The sequence below is a fragment of the Artemia sp. Qi Xiang Cuo genome, chromosome 8, assembly GCF_049724085.1.
Source record: "Artemia sp. Qi Xiang Cuo chromosome 8, ASM4972408v1, whole genome shotgun sequence".
Taxonomy (NCBI): Eukaryota; Metazoa; Arthropoda; class Branchiopoda; order Anostraca; family Artemiidae; genus Artemia; species Artemia sp. Qi Xiang Cuo.
In genome coordinates, this window is record NC_142801.1 from 77,253,534 (window position 1) to 77,273,093 (window position 19,560).

Consider the following 19,560-nt stretch of genomic DNA (forward strand, 5'->3'; position numbering starts at 1 on the left):
CTCCCAACTATATTTTGAAAACATCTTTTTGGTTTTCAATGAAAAAAATCTAAAAAGACTCTTTGCCTCTGCCCCATTCCCTGCATTTCCATGAATCGTTGCCCCTGGTTATTCGATAGCGATTCTTTAAAAATAATAACTATTTTACCAAACAAAGATTTCAGGAAAGACTGTAGATAAATCAGCGAAACGTCGAATCGCGGCAGCGACCCAAAAGTTTCAAAAAATATTACTATTTTATGCTGAATCATGAAAGAGCAAGTGGTTAAATTACGCTGCATCAAGTGCAATATTTCATAATTAAAAAGGTCCTTTCAAACATGGCTCACGCAATAGTACGTAAAATATCATAATCATCGTATGTTATCCGTCACAGTTATCATGCGCAAACTATTAAAAGATTTGAAACGTGGAGTGAAGATAGAGATTCAAGCTCAGGTCAAGCTCTGGCTTTACAGGAATAGTTAATCAATTTGTTTTCAAAATTTACTGACTGCTTTGCCAGGAATTCCATTTTGTTGAACCTTTCCATACCGTAACACAAAAACTTATGTATCGTAAAATTCTAAGTAGAGCTCGAGTCTACTCAACGTGCCCATGTAATGACAAAATTCGTTCTATAAGATTAAACAGCGCGATGGGTGGCTCTCTCTCTCAGAAATCAGATATACCAGGTGGTGCGTGCCAAGCGTTTTAGGGAGTGTGCAAGCGTGGTGGTACTCTGCGGCACACGTGGCATTCCGAGATATACGCCAGGTGGCGAGAAATTACTCAAGGACCCACGATAAAGAAATATCGATAGAAAATAGTTGCCAGGCTTCAACGAGCTAAAGAAGGTTAGAATATGGAATCTAGGACAGAAAAAAGCGCTGAAAACGAATATCTGGTGGTGAATTGAAAATTCCTTGGGCCAATGGCAAAAAGGGCGTATCTGCAGAAATAGAAAAAAAAAGAAGTTTGAGTTTATTTCTATTCTGGGGAGCTTTTTGATAATTTTGTCTGGTAGAATATTTCTCTATGAGTGCAATTTCAGATCCAATTCCACTAATGAAGGATTTCAAGAGTAGAGGGGGACTTGCCTTAATTTGCACTTGCAAGCATTAAGAATTTACGAGTTCTTCAACTGATCGACATTAGCGTGAAAAAGCTATACTCTGTGCAATACTGAGTATTTTTGCAACTTCTCTCCCCTCACCCCACCCTAACTCCCCCTGTGTGACCCAGACCTTTCCAAGCTCGGACAACCTCTTTGCGCTACACTTATGCACCTATCGGACATTTTACAGGAGCGCTACCAAGCAATGCGATCCTATTTCACGAACGTTAATGTCATCACTTTGTTGATAGTCGAAGGTTATATTCAACGTAAAAAGGCGACGAGGCTCGTTTAACTTTGTGCCGCCGGATCATACAGTTGAATCCACCATAAATTCTGATTAAAAAAACAAAAAGTTCTGGTCTGATTGGCGTTACAACAAGCCAACTAGCAGTCGCAAAGTGGATTAATACCCTACCTTTTGTTGCCTCAGTTTCGTCTGCTTTGTATGACCTTATTAATATGAATGAAACTTTAGAGCTTGATTCTCCGCATCACGAAGATAGCTCGAAATTTATCGAAAAGCAAATGATGTAAAAACGGCTGTGTCCATATTGCACTGCCACACAGACCCCTTTACTTCAATTAATTAAAAAAAACGTTTTCCAAAAAATAAGTTTTTCAAAGAAAAGTAAAGAACTCCATTAAACAAAAATGAACAAAAATAAAATCAAATAATACGAAGCGTGAAACTACCGCAAATCAGCATCGATAAATAAATGAAACCCCAAACGAACAGAAATTACAATAAATAACCGAGTCAAGCTTAAAACGAGCAGAAATTAACATAAGTTGGGCTCAAAGCCCCTATGCCATCCGAAGGCCAGAACATAATTTGCACTTTACTGAAAAAAATATAAATGTTTTTACTTTTATAACTTTAATAAATCAAATAATATTAACATTTTGATTACTAAATATCAGAATATGTATATTAAACTGACAATGCACATTCATTTGTATTTTTTTCAGTAAAGTGCAAATTATGTTCTGGCCTTGGGAAGGCATAGGGGTTTTGAGCCCAACTTATGTTAATTTCTGCTTTTCTTTGCTTATTTTGTGGAAAAAGTTTTTTAATTAATTTCTGTTCCTTTTATATTGACATAGTCGTTTCAGGGAAAAAAAAAAAAATACTTTATATCTTTTCGTTTTTTAAGACTTTATAGTTTGGCCTGCTATTTGTATGCCGGAAAAGAATTTTCAGCAATTTTTAACATCATAAACCCTCTTAATAATCTGGACACAAATAGTATTGTTTAATTTATTTTCATACCTCCTCTAGCTGACCTGAGATGGAAAACTTGATACCATTTGCAAAAAAATCTGCTTACTTTCTTTGATAGCTTGGATACATTTACGCTATTTTGACTTGTTTAATTTTAAGAGCAGAAGTAGCCCCGAAAGTTTGAACATAATACCCTCAGTCGTTCTTGGGATACTGCTGAGATGCCTTATTGGGAATTAGCATTAACACAGTGCATTTTGATTTAATCTGAAGGCAACATTTAGTTTTCAATAATAAAGGGAAATGGCAGGGTGGGCATGGGTGGGGGATTAGTTGCCCTCCAATCACTTTCGACTATTAAAAAGCCCTTTTCGAAGTTCCAAATACGCCCTTTTCGAAGTTCCTACGACAACTCCTTCGATACGAAGTGCCCTGATATAAAAAAAACAACATTGTAACCACATCGATCTTTACCATAAAAATTTCGAGCCTTACAATCACTTTCGATTATTAAAACAGGCACTATGCTTGTCGATTTCTCATCGAATAGTTCTTTTTAAAGTTTCTGTAATAACACTTCATGCGTGAATCATGCATGCCTTCGAGGTATACATTGCAAAACTTACCCCACAGGTTGTGAGGGGGGTTGTCATTTAAAAGAGCATAATGTCCGGAACCCTAAACTATGTTACGCAAAATATCTCTCTCAAAATCTTGATTGGAAATGGTGGGCGTGTGAGAGGCGTTAGTTGCTCTCCCATCACTTTCAACTATTAAAAAAGGCACTGGCCCTTTTAATTTCCAATCAAATGAGCCCTTTTGAAGTTTCTACAACAACGCTTTCAATAAAAACTTTATATGCCCCCAGGGTATAAATTACAACCCTTGCCCTGAGGGCTGGAGGAAGGGGGGGTATGACCGTAAGAGACCTAATTTCCAGAAATTTCTCCTGCGTTGAACACAAAGACCATCTGGCAACTTTCATTGCATGTGTTTAGGGGACTGGTGCGCTTAAAAGGTTGTCTAGCTACCCACCAATCGATTTCGACTATTAAAAGGGGCACTAGCCCTCTCAATTCCCAATTAAATGAGCCCCTTTTGAAGTTTTTACGACAATTCTAACTATAAAAACCTTATATGCCCCCAGGGCATAACTTACAACCTTTGCCCTGGGGGCTCTGGGTGGTTTGTCATTTTTAAATACATAATTTCCAGAACTATCAACTACGTTGAACAAAATGGCTATTTTTAGACTTTTATTGGATGTGTTTAGGGAAATAGTGGGCGTGGGAGGGGGTCAATAACTCTTCACTCACTTTCGACTATTAAAAAGGACAATTTCAATTTCCAAACAAATGAGCCCTTTTCGAAATTTCTACAACAACCTTCTATATAAACCTTATATGCCCCCAGAGAATATCTTACAACCCTTGCACTGAGGGCTCTGAGGGGGTTATCATCCTAAAAGACCTATTTTCCAAAAGGTTTGACTACGTTGATCAAAATAGCTATATCCATATTCTTAATGGATACGTATGTGAACATGGTGAGATTCAAAGGGGTGTTAGTTGCCCTTTAGTAACTTCCGATTATTAAAAGGGCACAAGCCCCATAAACTTCCAATGGAATGAGCCTCTTTTTATGCTTATACAACATCGCTTTCTATAAAAACCTTACATGCCTCCAGGGCATAACTTAACACCCTTGCCCTGAGGGTTGTGGGGGGGGGGAGGTGTTTGCATCCTTAAAGACTTAATTTCCAAAACTTTCAACCACGTTGAATAAAATGGCTATCTTAAAATTTTGATTGGATGTGTTTGGGGAAAAGGTGGGCGTGAGAGGGGGGGGGGGCTAGTTGCCCTCAAATCAACTTCGACTATTAAAAAGGACACTAGCTCTTTGAATTTTCAATCGAAAGAGCTCTTTTTCAAGTTTCTACGACAAAGATTTCAATAAAAACTTAAAGGCATCCAGGGCATAACTTATAACCCTTGCCCTGAAGACTGTGGGGGGAGTGTCCTGCTCAAGATATAATTTCCTGAACTTTAAACTGCGTGAAACAAAATGGCTATCTAAAAATTTTTATTTGATGTGTTTGTGGAAAAGGTGGAATAGATAATTTCGGAGACCACACTGCCTTTCCATGACGATAAAATAAAAGTTCAAAAAAGGGATAAAATCCTTTTTAATAGACAGTGTATAGAAATTCACAAATACCAGATATTTCGGTCACATATAAAGTGACCGTCATCAGTAGTAAAACTAAGCAAAAACAATTTAAAACAAAAGTTTATTTACGAAATCAAATGAAACTACTTGATTTCGTATATAAAACTAAAACTAATTTGATTAAAACTAACTTTTATTTATCGGGAAAAGGTGGGCGTGAGAGGGGGGTTAGTTGCCCTCAAATGACTTTCGACTATTAAAAAGGGCACTAGCCCTTTGAATTTCCAATCGAATGAGCCCTTTTTCAAGTTTCTATGACAAAGATTTCAATAATTACCTTATATGCCCCCAGGGCATAACTCATAACCCTTGCCTTGAAGACTCGGGTGGTAGTGTCCTGCTCAAAGGTAGAATTTCCTGAACTTTGAACTGTGTGGAACAAAATGGCTATCTCAAAATTTTGGTTGGATATTTTTAGGGAAATGGTGGGCGTGGAAAGGGTGCTAGTTGCCTTTCAATCAATTTCGACAATTAAAAAGGACACTAGTCATTTCAATTTCCAATCGAATGAACCCTACTTGAAGTTTCTACGACAAAGCGTTCTATAAAAACATTATATGTCCCTAGGGAATAACTTACAATCCTTGCCTTGAGGGCTGTGGGAGAGTGTCCTCCTCAAAAATATAATTTCTATCTGGAATCAACTACGCGGAACAAAATGGCTATCTAAAAATTTCGATTGGATGTGTTTAGGGAAAGGTGGGCGAGAGAGGGGGTTTAGTTGCCCTCAAATCACTTTCGATTATTAAAAAGGGTACTAGACCTTTGAATTTCCAATCGAATGAGCCCTTTTTGAAGTTTCTACGACAAAGATTTCAATAAAAGCTTATATGCCCCCAGGGCATAACTCATAACCCTTGTCCTGAAGACTCTGGGGGGAGTGTCCTGCTCAAAGGTATAATATCCTGAACTTCAAACCGCTTGGAACAAAATGGCTATCTCAAAATTTTGATTGGATGTGTTTGGGAAAATGGTGGGCGTGGAAGGCGTGTTAGTTGCCTTCCAATTACTTTCGACTCTCAATAAGGGCACTAGCCTTTACAATTTCCAATCGAATGAGCCCTATTTGAAGTTTCTACGACAACGCGTTCTATAAAAACCTTATATTGTGCTGCCTATGACTGACGAAATCCTTGTGAACGTGATAGCCAATGAGCAGGCTAGTCCATCATTTGCAAGCTCCCTACTTGCAGTTGAGAAACGAGGACTTGAAGCCGTAGCCAAGTATGCCAAAGAAAATGAAAAAGCCTTTTCAGAAGTTAAAGTAGCCCCAATGGATGTTGCTTCAAGAAAATAGGAATAAAAACGAATACCGTTGGACAAAGCGCAGTTTTTTCAGAGCTTATGACGGTGAAGAGAATCCTGTGTAGGATAGATTTCAGCCATAACAGCGGACTGAAACAGATTAAACATGTTCTCAGCTTTGAACTCGTTTCATATACTCCTTCAATTTTTGAGCTCAGGGATTCTACATTGGCGCTTCGAAGTGGTGTTAAGTCTGCCGTGGTAGACTTTCCGAGAGAGACCAGTGACTTGCGTGAATGGCCTGAAAACCCGAACTTCGAAGAGGAACGTTGCTTGTATGGGCGTGAAGCCCTTGTTATCAACTTCATGCCAATGGTTCACAAAAAACCATCAGTTGAACGTGAAAACCTCAAAATCTATGCCATACGGTTGCTTAAAGCCGTGTTGAAAGGAATACTTGAAACAGCAAGTGAAATTCATATCGTGGGTAACAGGTGTGACCGACTGTTTGGTCACATGCAGTATATCTCTGAAAGACTGCAGTGGTTGTCACCGGTTATGTGGCCGCTGCTCGACAGTCTACTCCTTCCCGACGAACTTAAAAATTGGAAACTGGACAAAGATTGTTGCAAATACAAAGAGCAAAGTAAACTTTATGAAAGCAATTTATGAAAGATGGGAAGCCAATAGATTTGACTATATAAGCAGCTTATTTATTGCCGACACTTTGCGTGTAGGGAAAGCGCAGAAGGGATCCTAATCAGTTTTCCATCAGTGATTTACGAGTACCCTTGTACCCTCGTAAGAAGGAGCTGAAAGCGTTGCCTCCTACACAGGGGGCGTTTGTGCAACATTGTAGGCGTTCTTACTATCAGCTTGCAATCTGGAAAGCCTCATTGAGTGCAAGATCATGTCTGAAAAGCCCCTTGAGTTATAGATGACAGATTTGTTGACAAGATGTTGTTCCTGTTATTTCGAGCGCTTCCGTCGGGAAAGTTACAACTCTTTTGTTACTATAGCAAAAAGTGCAACAAGAACTGTAAATGTCTTCCTCGATTTCGTGATGTTTTGTGTGCTCGTGCCGGAAAGTGTGATAATTCACCCGAAGAAGTATAACATATGCGTAATTTGTGGTCATTTTTTAGATTTTTTGTCTTTCTCTTTTTCATCAAAAGCTCTGTTTCTGCAGCAAATTTTTTTTATTTTGGACGTACTTATGACGAGATTAGGATTCAATATATGTGCACTTTAATTTATTCCATGTGGCTTCTTTTTTGACGCCACTAACGGAATGGAGTTGCAAAGGTGTTGTCACCTTCCTGTGCAGCCCCAATTACTCTGTTCCTCCCCCTTTGAACAAAACTCTAATGCAAGTACAGGAAAGTTGATTTCTGGTGTTACCACTTCGGTATGTTTTAATAATGTGCAGTCAGGAAGCTAGATCTGATTGTGCTCATCATTTTTTCTTTTCTCTCTCGGTATCTTATTCTGTTTCACATTCTAAGTTCAAACCTCTCATCTAGGTCGAAAAACAGAAAATATAGCTGATGACGTCATCGACTATGCAAATTAGTTTGTCTCCTTTGGCGCACAAAACTTTCGTTGCGCCGGCCTATATTCGTTTTCAGCAACCAATTCTGCCCCTGATAAATTACTCTAACCTTCTATAGCTCGTTGAAGCCTTTGATGTTAGAATTTCGTTTGCTGGGTCCCTGACCAAAGCGTTTTAGGGAGTGTGCCAAACGTGGTGGTACTCTGTGGCGCACGTGGCGTTCTGAGATGTATACCAGGTAGCGAGAAGTCAGCGCCCCCTCGATATAACGTAAGATTAGGTCTTTAAGTCATGGTAGTGTGAAAGGTTCTACGATGTAGTGTAAAAGAACCGATACTAGGTTGAACGGAACTTGATGATTCAACAAGGATAAACCACAAAACATCTATTTGGCACCATTCTATAAAATAGGGTTCTGTTTCTTATAATGTAGGGTTGACTTTGCTAAAATCATAGTCGATGCTATAGCGCTGATTTGGTGAAGAGCGATGCGTCTCTCTTTCATCATTGATTTATTTTTTTATCTTACTTTCCTCTGGCCTCATCATATAGAAAGGATGATTGTCAAAAGTCGGACGAGGGCTCGTTCAATCGCAGATTATCCGATCCAGTGCTCTTAAAGGAAAAGAAGCCAATGGGAAGTTTTCTATTTTGAATTCGCCTTTAACTTTTCGCGGAATTTTTTCGATTTAATCTAACCATAACTCCATTTTTGTATACGGAATGTATTTTGAGTCCTGGATTGTCGAACTGTTTCAATCCCACTACAAACACGCTTAATACAGACGGTGCTTGAGATAGCTAAGCTAAGTATAACAACAAGCCCAACCAAGTTATGTACATGGGAATTTGCTGTGAGAGAGGGGGAGGACACATTATTAGGCGAGGTAAATGGAAAAATAAGAATCATAAAAAAAAAACATGTAAAACTTTAAAATTCAGGTGGGAGTGCAGCCACCTCCACTCTGCCTACATGTCTTGCTTGAAGGAGAATATTATTTTTCACTATTTATTTTTTCTTTTTTATGTAGCTGAGTATCTGTTACATTAGTTGATTCGGATTTTTTTAATTACTTATTTCTATGGAAGTACTTTTTTGTGCTTTATGTGGGAGTAGTGTTTTGCAATTGCTGGCGATTCTCCGAGTCGGTTACTCAAAACAACAGCGATATTAAGTTCTTGTAAATTTGTTCTTGTTGAAAGGTGGTAAAAGTAAGTTCAATTATAAAAGTGCTTTGACTTCACACCTATCTGAAGTGAGTTTTTAAAGTTGACCTTTCTTTTTGTCTTATTTTGTGATATAAATACGTTCTGGGACCACACTCGCTATGCATCATGTACGAAAAAAAAAGAAGAACGAAAACAAAATATTAAGACAAAGACGAAACGAGTGTAATTTTCGACCAATGAATAAAAAAAGCTGATATTTCAGTAAAGATCTCCGCTAAACAGTCCTCATTTGCTGTAAAAACTAACCTCTTAAAGTAAATTTATATATATATATATATATATATATATATATATATATATATATATGTGTGTATTTTTTCTTTATTTTTTAATTTTTTGTAGTAGACCTATTGAGGGGGGAGGTCTTAACGGAGGTCTTTTCCGAAATATTTTTTTTTATTTATTGACTGAAAACTAATCTCGTTTGGTTTTGTCTTTTTCTTAATATTTTTTTCAGTTTTTGTTTCTTTTTTGTATGATATTTTGTATTATTTACATAATTCTGCGAATTCAGATTTTGTTGAGTAGTACGTATTGCAGTAAATAAGAAGGCGACGATATGTGGCTTGTCCTTTACAAAAAAGATAGAGTCTAAGACGTATTAATTCTTTTCTTAAAAATATCTGTATGGATTCCATTTTAATTGGATTCCAAATATGTAATATTTACCAATTTTAGAGTTACCCATGGGAAGCTCTCAGTGTAAGGAAATTTGAATGATATTAGAGAAAGGTAAAACACCCTTTAAAAAAGTAAAAATGGGATGATTTCAGAGGCAACGCTATAGCGTTGCCTATAGTAAAGGCCATACGGCTCCAATGTTTTATTATTATTTATTTATTTATTTTCCCAGAGGCACTTCGCATGGAAGGGGTCATCGTAGAAACTTCAAATGGGGCTCATTCGATTAGATATCGAGAGTTCTAGTGCCCTTTTTAATAGTCGAAAGTGATTGGACGGCACCTGACCCACCCCCCCATGCCTGTCATTTCCCCAAACACATCCCATAAAAATTTTTAGATAGCCATTTTGTCCAGCGTAGTTTATTTTCAGATAGAGAATATTTGTTTGTGGATGACACTCCCCAAAAGTCCTCAGAACAGCGGTTTTATTCTATGCCCTGGGGGGAAATAAGATTTCTATAGAAGGCGTTGTCGTAGAAACTTCAAAAAAGGCTGATTCGATTGGTAATTCAAAGGGCTAGGGCCCTTTTTAATAGTCGAAAGTGATTGGAGGGCAACTATCCCCCCCCCGCATGCCCATCATTCCCCCAAACACATCCAATCAAAATTTTAAGATTGCCATTTTGTTCAGCGTAGTTGATTTTCAGATAGCAAATATGTTTTTGAGGAGGACACTCCCCCATAACCCCCAGGGCAAGGGTTTTAAGTTATGCCCTGGGGGCATATAAGGTTTTTATAGAAGGCATACCCAAACTCTTGTTTGTGGTGATTTTTGTTCGTTTCAAGCTTGATTTGCGTATTCAATTTAAGGTTCACTCGTTTTAGGATTTATTTATTAATTTACATTAATATGTATTGTATGTTTGTTTGCATTGATTGTTTATTTAATTTCTGTTCGTTTTAAGTTTCATTTACGCTTCAATAGGAAACAATTTTTTTTTTCGTTTTAAGCTTGATATTAATATTCAATCTAAGCATTACTTGCTTTAAGATCTATTTATTCATTTATATAATTACTTGTTTATGCTTTTGCTATGATTGTTTATTTAATTTCTGTTCGTTTTGGGTTCCATTTATTATTTAGTATTTATTTCTGGTCGTTTTGATTTTGAATTTTAACAGGTATTTGTATTTGCCGATATTAATTTCAAAATGGCCTTTAATTTTCTTTGAAAAACTTATTTTTAGGAAGTTTTTTTTTAATTAATTTCTATAAATGAGCATCAAATCCAACAGGTCCAAGAAGCCTGTACCGGAAGTTTCAGATCTAGGCTATATATGTTAAATTACGAACTTTCAGTTTGTACCGAGAATGAAGGTGTTTCTTTGTTTTTGTTTCACCATGGAAGAGGGTGTCGAACCAGTGGTCATGGAATATCGGAAGAGGAATCATTAGAGCCGAAACATAACCTCTTTTTAAGGGCAGAAAGTGGCAATCACTGCAATCTATTGCTACAAAACAAATTTTATGCAGTAATACCGACGGTAATCAGTATTGTGGTGTTTTCTCACAAACTATTAGGTGTAAGGTCGGTGGATCATTTTGTGCGGTGAGAGGGTGCCTGAACTCTCAAAAGGTTATTTTCTAAATATAGACTAAGCTTTAAAATGGGAGCAGAGGAAGTGATTCTACTACCACTGCTACTGCTGACAACTCACTGCAGAACCAAGTCGCCTGAAGCCAACGCTTCTCGCACGCTCCTCCTTGATTTCATTCTATTCAAAACCTCCCTCCCTCCCAAAAACACCCACCCAAGAAGCTCCTATCTTCCATAAATCAATGTCCACCCTGAATGGGTGGGACATCCTCCCACCCATTCAGGGACGACCTGCTTTTCGCTTGACCTTTGATGGTTCACAGCCGACAGAGGAAGTGATAAGTTTATTCTAATTTAGAAAAATTTTTGATTTCAAAATAAAAGATTAAACGCCTATATTTACCTACACAGTGGTTGAAGGGGGAGGCATTCCCAGTCCGATCACCCTTAAAAAACTGTTTAAAAAGTACTTGAATAGTAACTCATTTTGTTATTATATATATATATATATATATATATATATATATATATATATATATATATATATATATATATATATATATATATATATATATATATATATATATAAAGAAGCTGTTTATTGCCGTCCTGAAGCAGGCTCCACCTAACATGACTCATAATGATGTAGAATTCCTTGTTCCAAGTGCTTCAAGGGCAATAGAAATCGGTAACTTTGAGCGTTCCAAAGTGTTTAACCTGTATTTTTGGGCCAGGAAGGATCTTGAAGATTTTCTTTTTGTATAAGTTCGGGTCGGCTATGAGAAGCTGCCTGCCGAAGAATTCAAATTTCTCCCACAAAGGTGTTTTTCCTGCCATGAAGTTCGGCACATAGTGGCCGAGTGCGTACTGACGCCTATTTGTGGTCGTTGCGGTGCTTCAGACCACACCTCCTCGAAGGATAATAGGTGCACGAAAGTTCTGCATTTTGTGCAAAAAGAAAGGCCATACATGCTACAGTGTAAGGTGTCCGGCTAATAAGGCGATAAACAATACTAAACCCCTATCGAAATGAGTCTAAAACCCGCCCACTCAAGGTGCAATGATGAAATGAACCGAGGATCCTCCATCTCTTATGCAGTTGTTTCAGGGAATCTAAACGGAAATTTGCTAAATCGGTCTGTGCCATCAGAGGACTTTTTATCTAAATGCGACATAATGTGTATTCTGGAGCAGTTTGCAACTACTTTGAGCCTGAGCCTTTTGGAACTATCATCCAATCATAAAGTGTTTTCGGTCGCTGCACGACGCTCTCAGTCTTGTGGTGGTCTAGCAACCTTTGTGAAGTCATCTTTTCCTTCGTCTATTTTTGATTTAGCAAGTAACTTTTTGGCAATTAGACTCCAGAATTTGTTGTGCTAAACATTTATCTGCCCACGAAATACCGTGACGACCGATCTGAGAGACTTTTTGCCATCAGTGCCGCTTGGTTATCTAAATGCTTACTACTACTACTACTGCTACTAACAACTCACCGCAGCACCAAGCCGCCTGAGGCCAATACAGCTACGCACGTTCCTCCTCCACCCCAATCTATTCAAAGCCTCCCTTCTAACACCCTCCCACGAAGTTCCCATTTCCTTTAAATCTTTCTTTAGGACGTCCTCTTACCCCAGACGAGGACGACCTGTTTTCCATTTAGCCCTAGACGGTTGGCCGAAAAGAATAATCTTCGGCAATCTGTTATCCTTCATCCGCACAACGTGCCCTAGCCATCTCAACCTTTCTTTCATTATAGCCCCAGAGAGCGGTATTGAACCACATTTTTCGTACAACCCATTGTTTGAAATACGGTCAGTCAGCCGGGTACCCAGAACAATTCTTAGGCAATTTCTCTGGAAAACATCTAGCAAATCTTTATCCGCTTTTCGAATCGTTCATGCTTCAGAACCATATTTGACTATTGTCATCACTGTAGCTTCTAATATTCTAATCTTGGTTTGCAGCCTTATCTTCCTATTTTGCAAAACTTTTTAATTGTGAAAAAACATCCTGAGTCTTGGCTATTCTACTTTTAACATCTTCACTGCTCGCACCATCTTTACTAATAATACTACTAAGGTAAGTGAAGCTGCCCACCTGATCAATCTTTTCATTACCCAATGTCACCTTTTCATCTTCATTTATTCCTAGCCTTTGTGACTTAGTGTTTTTACATTAATTTTCAAACCTATTCTAGCACCCTAAACTCGCAAAACCTCTAAAAGCTCATTCACTTAGCTCACACTTTCCTCTAGGATGCTTTAATCATCAGCATAATCTAAGTCCACGAGAGTTTTTCCTCCCCATTTGATTCCGTGATCTCCCATTGCCTTTCCTGTGCTCCTTAGTACAAAGTCCATCAAAATAATCCATATAAAGGGGGATAGAACACAACCCTGCTTAACTCCTGATTTAATACAAAACAAGCTGCTAACCTCATTTCCTACCTTAACCGCAGCAGTGTTATTCTCGTACATAGCACTAATTACTTTAATGTATTTGTCTGGTATAATATACAAGGATAAGACCTTTGCTAAACCTCATCTATTAACAGAATCGAACACTTGCTCATAATCTATAAAACTGAGGACCAAAGGTGTTTGATAACTCAGGCACTTCTCAATTATTAACCTAAGAGTAAAAATTTGGTCGACACATCCTCTACATTTTCTAAAACCGCACTGTTCTTCTCTTAAAACTTTATCTACGGCGTTTCTCAGCCTAAAAAGTATCATATTACAAAGTAGTTTCCTACCTGCAGAGACCAGCCTAATGCCTCGATAATTGCTACACTTACATTTAATAACTTCCTTGTGAAGTGGCTTAATTCAGATATTCCTAAAACCATTTGCGGCTTCCCCTTTTTCAAAGATTATATTCTTAATTTGCTGTAGCTTATTTCCAACGCCATAGCCACCCCATTTAAGAAACTCATTTACTACCCTATCAACACCTTTAGTCTTATTATTTTTTAGTCCTTTTAGTACTGTCATTAATTCTTCTTCGCAAAACAAATCTTCCTTCACATCCAAGGTATCACAAACTTTTTCATTTTCTTCTCTATCTTTTCCTGCAACTCTATCTCGGTTTAGCAAATTCTCAAAATTTTCTGCCTATCTCTCTTTATCGCTGCCTATCTCTCTACCGTTCTTTCCTTATCGCTAATTGTGGCCCCATTCATATTTTTAACTGGGCCAAGTCCGGCTTGACCACTCCCTCTCAATTTATTGACATGCCAGTACAATATTTTACTATTATGCCGTCTAGCTGCACCTTCCAGATCCTCGGCAATTTTATCCATGGCCTCCACTTCCTTAGTTCATATTTCAATGCTTTCTCCACTTTCTTTACATTCCTTTTGTTTTCATATGATCTATCACTCAGATAATTCTTGTATAAGTCCTTTCTCCTTTCTATCAAACAGTTCGTGGTAACGAACTGTAAGTAAGGAGCGACCCGGTTCAATGGTAACCGAAACTCTAAAAAACGGGATTTTGATACCAATAGATACATCAAAAGAATCAGATTTCAAATCTGATTTCAAATATATAAGTTTCATTAAGTTTAATCTTACCCATCAAAAGTTACGTGCCTGATAAAATTTGGCTGATTTTCGAAAAAAGGGGGAAAGAACCCCTAACAGTTATAGAACCTTAATGAAAATCACACCATCATATTCAGCGTATAATATAACCCTACTTTAGATGTTTCAAGCTCATATATTCAAAAATGTTGAATTTTCCATTTTTTGCCACAAGAAAGATCACGTTTGGGTTTTTTTTTTTTTTTTTTTTTTTTTTTTTTTTTTTTTTTTTTTTTTTTTACCAGGGGTGATCGGATAGACCCAGCGGTCCTATAAAATAGTGGGAGGGCTAATTTGAAAGGGAAATAAAAGTTATAGTGCCCTTTTTAATTTACCAAAAAAATGGAGGGCAACTAGGCCCCCTCCCACGCTCATTTTTTTCCCAAAGTCACCCGATCAAAATTTTGAGATAGCCATTTTGTTCAGCATGGTCGAAAATATGATAAAAATGTCTTTTAGGATGACTTGATCCCCCAAAGTCCCCAGGGGGAGGGCTGAAAGTTATGAACTTTACTCAATTTTAACATATAGTATTGGTTATTGGGAAGTATACATACTTTTTCAGAGGAGATTTTTTCTTGTAGGTGGGGGAAGGAGAGGGTGGGGGGCTATATGGAAGGATCTTTCCATGAAGGACGTTTTCATGGGGGAAGGGACATTGCTATGACGGGGGCGCCGGATTTCCCAGCATTATTAAAGAGAAAGATCAGGAATTAAATAAAAAAAACAAGTTTTTCAACTGATCAACTGATTGTGATTAAGAGGTCATTTTTAAAGAACTGAAAAAAAAAATTCGAACTATAGTTTAAAGAGCAGGGTATTGACTAGGGGGCGAACCCCCTAATATACGTGTTAAAAATTTATGAATATAGAAGTTCGTTACGTAAGTTAATTCTAAGTTACGTATATTTATTACTAATAAAAACGTTCGTAAATAAAATTAAACAAGTTTCGAGAAAGCCATTTAACCAAATATAATATGCAAATTTTGTTTTAATTATTCATGTACGGTGAGCCAAAATCAAAACCTGCATTAATTCGAAAACGTTCAAAAATTAAATAAAAAAAACAAGTTTCTTATAAGGAATCCCAAATGTAGGAATCCCAAAAATAAAGGAATCCCAATGTAGAATGCAAATAGAGGGAAAATGCCAGTTTTCATGCAAAGAAGGGGGAGAAAAGAGCCCAAAACTTTTTCCTCCGACCATTTTGCAAGGAAGGGGAAGTCATACACATTTTGGAAGGGTCTCATTCGATTAGAAATTGCAAGTTCCATTAACCTTCTCGAGGATCGAAAGTAATTGGAGGGCAGCCGTTCTCCCTTCTGTGCCTATTCTGCTCCCCCTAAGTTCCCTATCATATCGGATAAAAATTTTAAGACAGTCGCTTTTGTTCAGAAACATCGGAAACAGTACCCCCTACCAAGAAAAGTAAAATTTTTATGAAAATTTTTTTTAATTATTCAATGACGGCGAGCCAAAACAAAAGCTGCATTAACTAAAAACCGATCAGAAATTAAATAAAAAAAACAAGTTTTTTCAACTGAAAGTAAGGAGCGACACTAAAACTTAAAACGAACAGAAATTATTCCGTATATGAAAGGGGCTGTCCCCTCCTCAACGCCTCGCTCTTTACGCTAAAGTTTGACTCTGTCTCACAACTTTATTTTTTAAAACAATAAAAAACTTTAGCGTAAAGAGCGAGGCGTTGAGGAGGGGACAGCCCCTTTCATATACGGAATAATTTCTGTTCGTTTTAAGTTTTAATGTCGCTCCTTACTTTCAGTTTAAAAAACTTGTTTTTTTTATTTAATTAAACATAATCTCCTGGTTTTGTATTAAATCAGTCTATATTGAGAGCTCATACTGCAAACATCTTTTTCGATATCATCTCATTTATACAGTAAAACTGTTAATACAGCAAGACATTTGTGATTCCATATGGTTTTTATTGAATTAATTTCATAATCAGATTTGGACTTGAAAATAGTTCACCTTGAACTTGGATTATATTATTTGACCTACATATTACACTGACCTAGTACATATATGTTTTGATTAGAATACTCAACTGTCCCTGGCTATGATAATTAGATTCCGCAATGACCGATCAAAATGGGAAGATTATTTTAAATCCGTTACTGAACTTCGTCAACAAGATCTATCCTTGATGGTGCGAAAATTGATCTGATTCTCTGAAAAGCTGTGTTTTTTTATGATGGTACTATTATCAGTGCTAAAGAGTTTCTGTATAAGGAGCTGAATATTCAGAGCCGAGATGTGAAACATGCAAAGGATGAAGATAATGTATTTGACATATGTAAACAGTTAAATCAGGCGGCAAAGGATAATTTGCCTTTTCCCACTTTTGTTATATTCTCGCCTTCTGAAACTCCAAAAATCGGGAAGGCAGTCTCGGCTACTTTAGTCTCCAAAGTTAATGAACTCTCTTGAAAAATTGACGGCTTTTTAGAGAATGCGACGCATTCAAGCCGTGTTTGGCCAGCTAGAATTGATACCAACATAATAATTAACCCTGCCCCAGCTCCTACGTTTGCCGTTGTGCTAAAAAAAACTGTCCTACAAACCTTACCTCACCTAATGCTCGTAAGGACTTCGTCGATGAACTTTGCCCTGAGGCCTCAGGTGAAATAACTGAACTTAAAAAAATCGGCTTCGGAATGGAAACTTGTTGTTAAATCAAAGGGTGCAGCAAACAAAATTGCCGATAATGCTAAAAACAGTACCTCAGGTATCTCAGCGAGTGTGAAATCCCCACTGTTTATAGGGATCATGAAAGGCGTACCGATCGAATACGATGAGAATCAAGTAAAATCTCTTGTACCAGACTGCGTGAAAGATTCACAGTGCGGAAAGTCCCGAGTGTTAAGGGTCTACTTTGAGTCGAAACAAAACCTGGATCAATTCTTGAAAATGTCTGTGAAAGTTGGCTACGAAAAGCTTCCTGCACAAGCATTTGTATATCTCCCAAAGCGTTGTTTCTCGTGTCATAAGACTGGGCATCTGGCCTCACAGTGCTGCAATCGGGCTTTCTGCTCTCGCTGTGGATCGTACGATCTCACCTCTAATAGTGCCTCTCCGTGTTCGGAATGTGTAAAGTATCCTAATAACAACAGTCAACTAGCAAAGCCCACGGTATGATATGGTTGTGTCTACTACTACGCAAGCTGTACTTTCGTTGAATTATGTTGGACTTTTGGTCAAAATTCCTGAGATAAAAGGTTTGCTTTCGAATTGTGACGTATTGTGCTTGCAAGAACATTTTTTGACGAGTCATAGTTTAGGCCTTCTGAAAATTGACAATAATTTTAATAGCTATTCGGTGCCCGCTAAACGATCCGCTTCCAGTGGCCGCCCCTCGGGTGGTATTACGATGCTTGTTAGGGCCTTGTGCCGGTCGAGTATTTTTGATTCATGTGATCTTTTTTCTTTCTGTCCGTGTAAAAGAGTATATTATTGTAAACGTCTATCTCCTGACAGATTACCGCAATGACCAATCGGAATTTTTTTTACTTCTGCGTGTGAGAAACTAGGATCTTGCTTTTCAAAGATTCGCCTGTTAGGTAAGTCTTGTATTATTATAGGAGATTTTAACTGTAATTTAACTTACGCCTTGTTATTGCTTACTTCTATTTTGTCTGGAATTTTTGACGATTCGCTTAGGATATTGCCGAAAGATCTCGATTACACTTACACACACCATACGAGTCACGTGTCGAACCTAGACCATGCAGTTTCTTCAATAAATCTCCAAGTGTCACCTGTTCACATCGTTACTGATTTCCAACTATCAGACCACCTTCCAATATCTGCATCTATTTATTGTCCCTCTGCTCAGTCTACTCCTACCACACATCAGCCCCACGCCCAATTTACAGGGATTTGGAAAACATCCAAGATGATCTTTTTGCTGCAGTTACTAATTCTGTCCTACATAAAATTCATGTTCCGTTCCAGCTGCTCATGAAAAATCTGCAATTTGATGTAACTGAAATATGGCTGTTGCTAGATATCTATCTTGCACAAATTTACCATCCTCTGCGATGCGCAAAAAAAGTCGCTATACCTCTTAAACGTATACGTCGGGGTGTCATAAAGCATTGGTCCAGTAATCCGAGCCTATATGAAGCTTGGAGAAAATCCAAATTTTGGTTCCATTTGTGGCTCCGGTGTGACCGTCCTGGCTCTGGCTGGATTTCTGACTTTCGTCTTTCTACCAAAAGAAAGTTTGCAAGAGAATTATCTATGCATGTGAACCAGTTAGTTGAAGAGACGCCTCAGCAAACTTCTCTGTCCCAACCTTTCTTCTCGAGAAATTTTTCAAAAGATACTCCTAGCGCCAGCCTATCTGCTCAGGTTATTTCCGATTCCGAATGGAATTCATGCTTTTCTGCTGAATTCTCCCCACCAGATCGACCCTACAGTCCGAATATGAAGATAATCTTGATAAATTTCTGTCTACTTGTCCAACCGACAATTTTGTTGTTTCGGTTGTTTCTGTACTGCGAGGAATCCAACGCCTAAAGCGTAAGAAATCTTCTGGCATCGATAAAATGAGCGCTCTTCCCATTCTGCATGGAAGCGAGCTTCTGGTAATCCATATTGCTCTTTTGTTGCAGATGATTGTTACCCAAGCAGTTGTACCTTCTTCTTTCTCAATCGAAGATCTCACTCCAATTCCAAAGAAAGGTAAACTCGCTACCCAGTGCTCGTCCTTCCGCCCTATAACAGTGGCCGCTACCTTCTGTAAGCTTTTTGAACTTCTGTTCATTGACCATCTGAACACAAAATGCTATATTCCACCTTACCAATTTGGATTCCAGCCACGTCTTGGTTGTGGCCACGCTTTGTTGGTTGTCACAAACGCATTGATCGACGCTGATGCATCAGGTGAAACTCTCATGTTGGCCGGGCATTATGTTCGTAAAGCGTTCGACTCTCATTTACGCCGCTATGCTACTCCATGCAGAAAAACGTGGAGTGAACCCTTCATATATCAGAGCCCGTCGGGACATGTATTATCGTCTTAAAGTTCGCTTAATACTTCATCCATTAGCTAAAGTTGACTGCTCTCAAGTCTACGCATCAACCCCTAATATTTTTGTTAATGTTGAAAAAGGTACCCGTCAAGGTGCTGTTTCTTCCCCTTCACTCTTCAA

At 38.0% G+C, this 19,560-nt stretch overlaps 1 protein-coding gene across 6 annotated transcripts in view; it reads left to right on the forward strand.

The window, feature by feature from the left end:
- The window catches only part of LOC148949809 (rho GTPase-activating protein 21-like), a 280,475-nt gene that overhangs the window by 25,497 nt on the left and 235,418 nt on the right, over positions 1–19,560 (forward strand). The window lies entirely within an intron of this gene.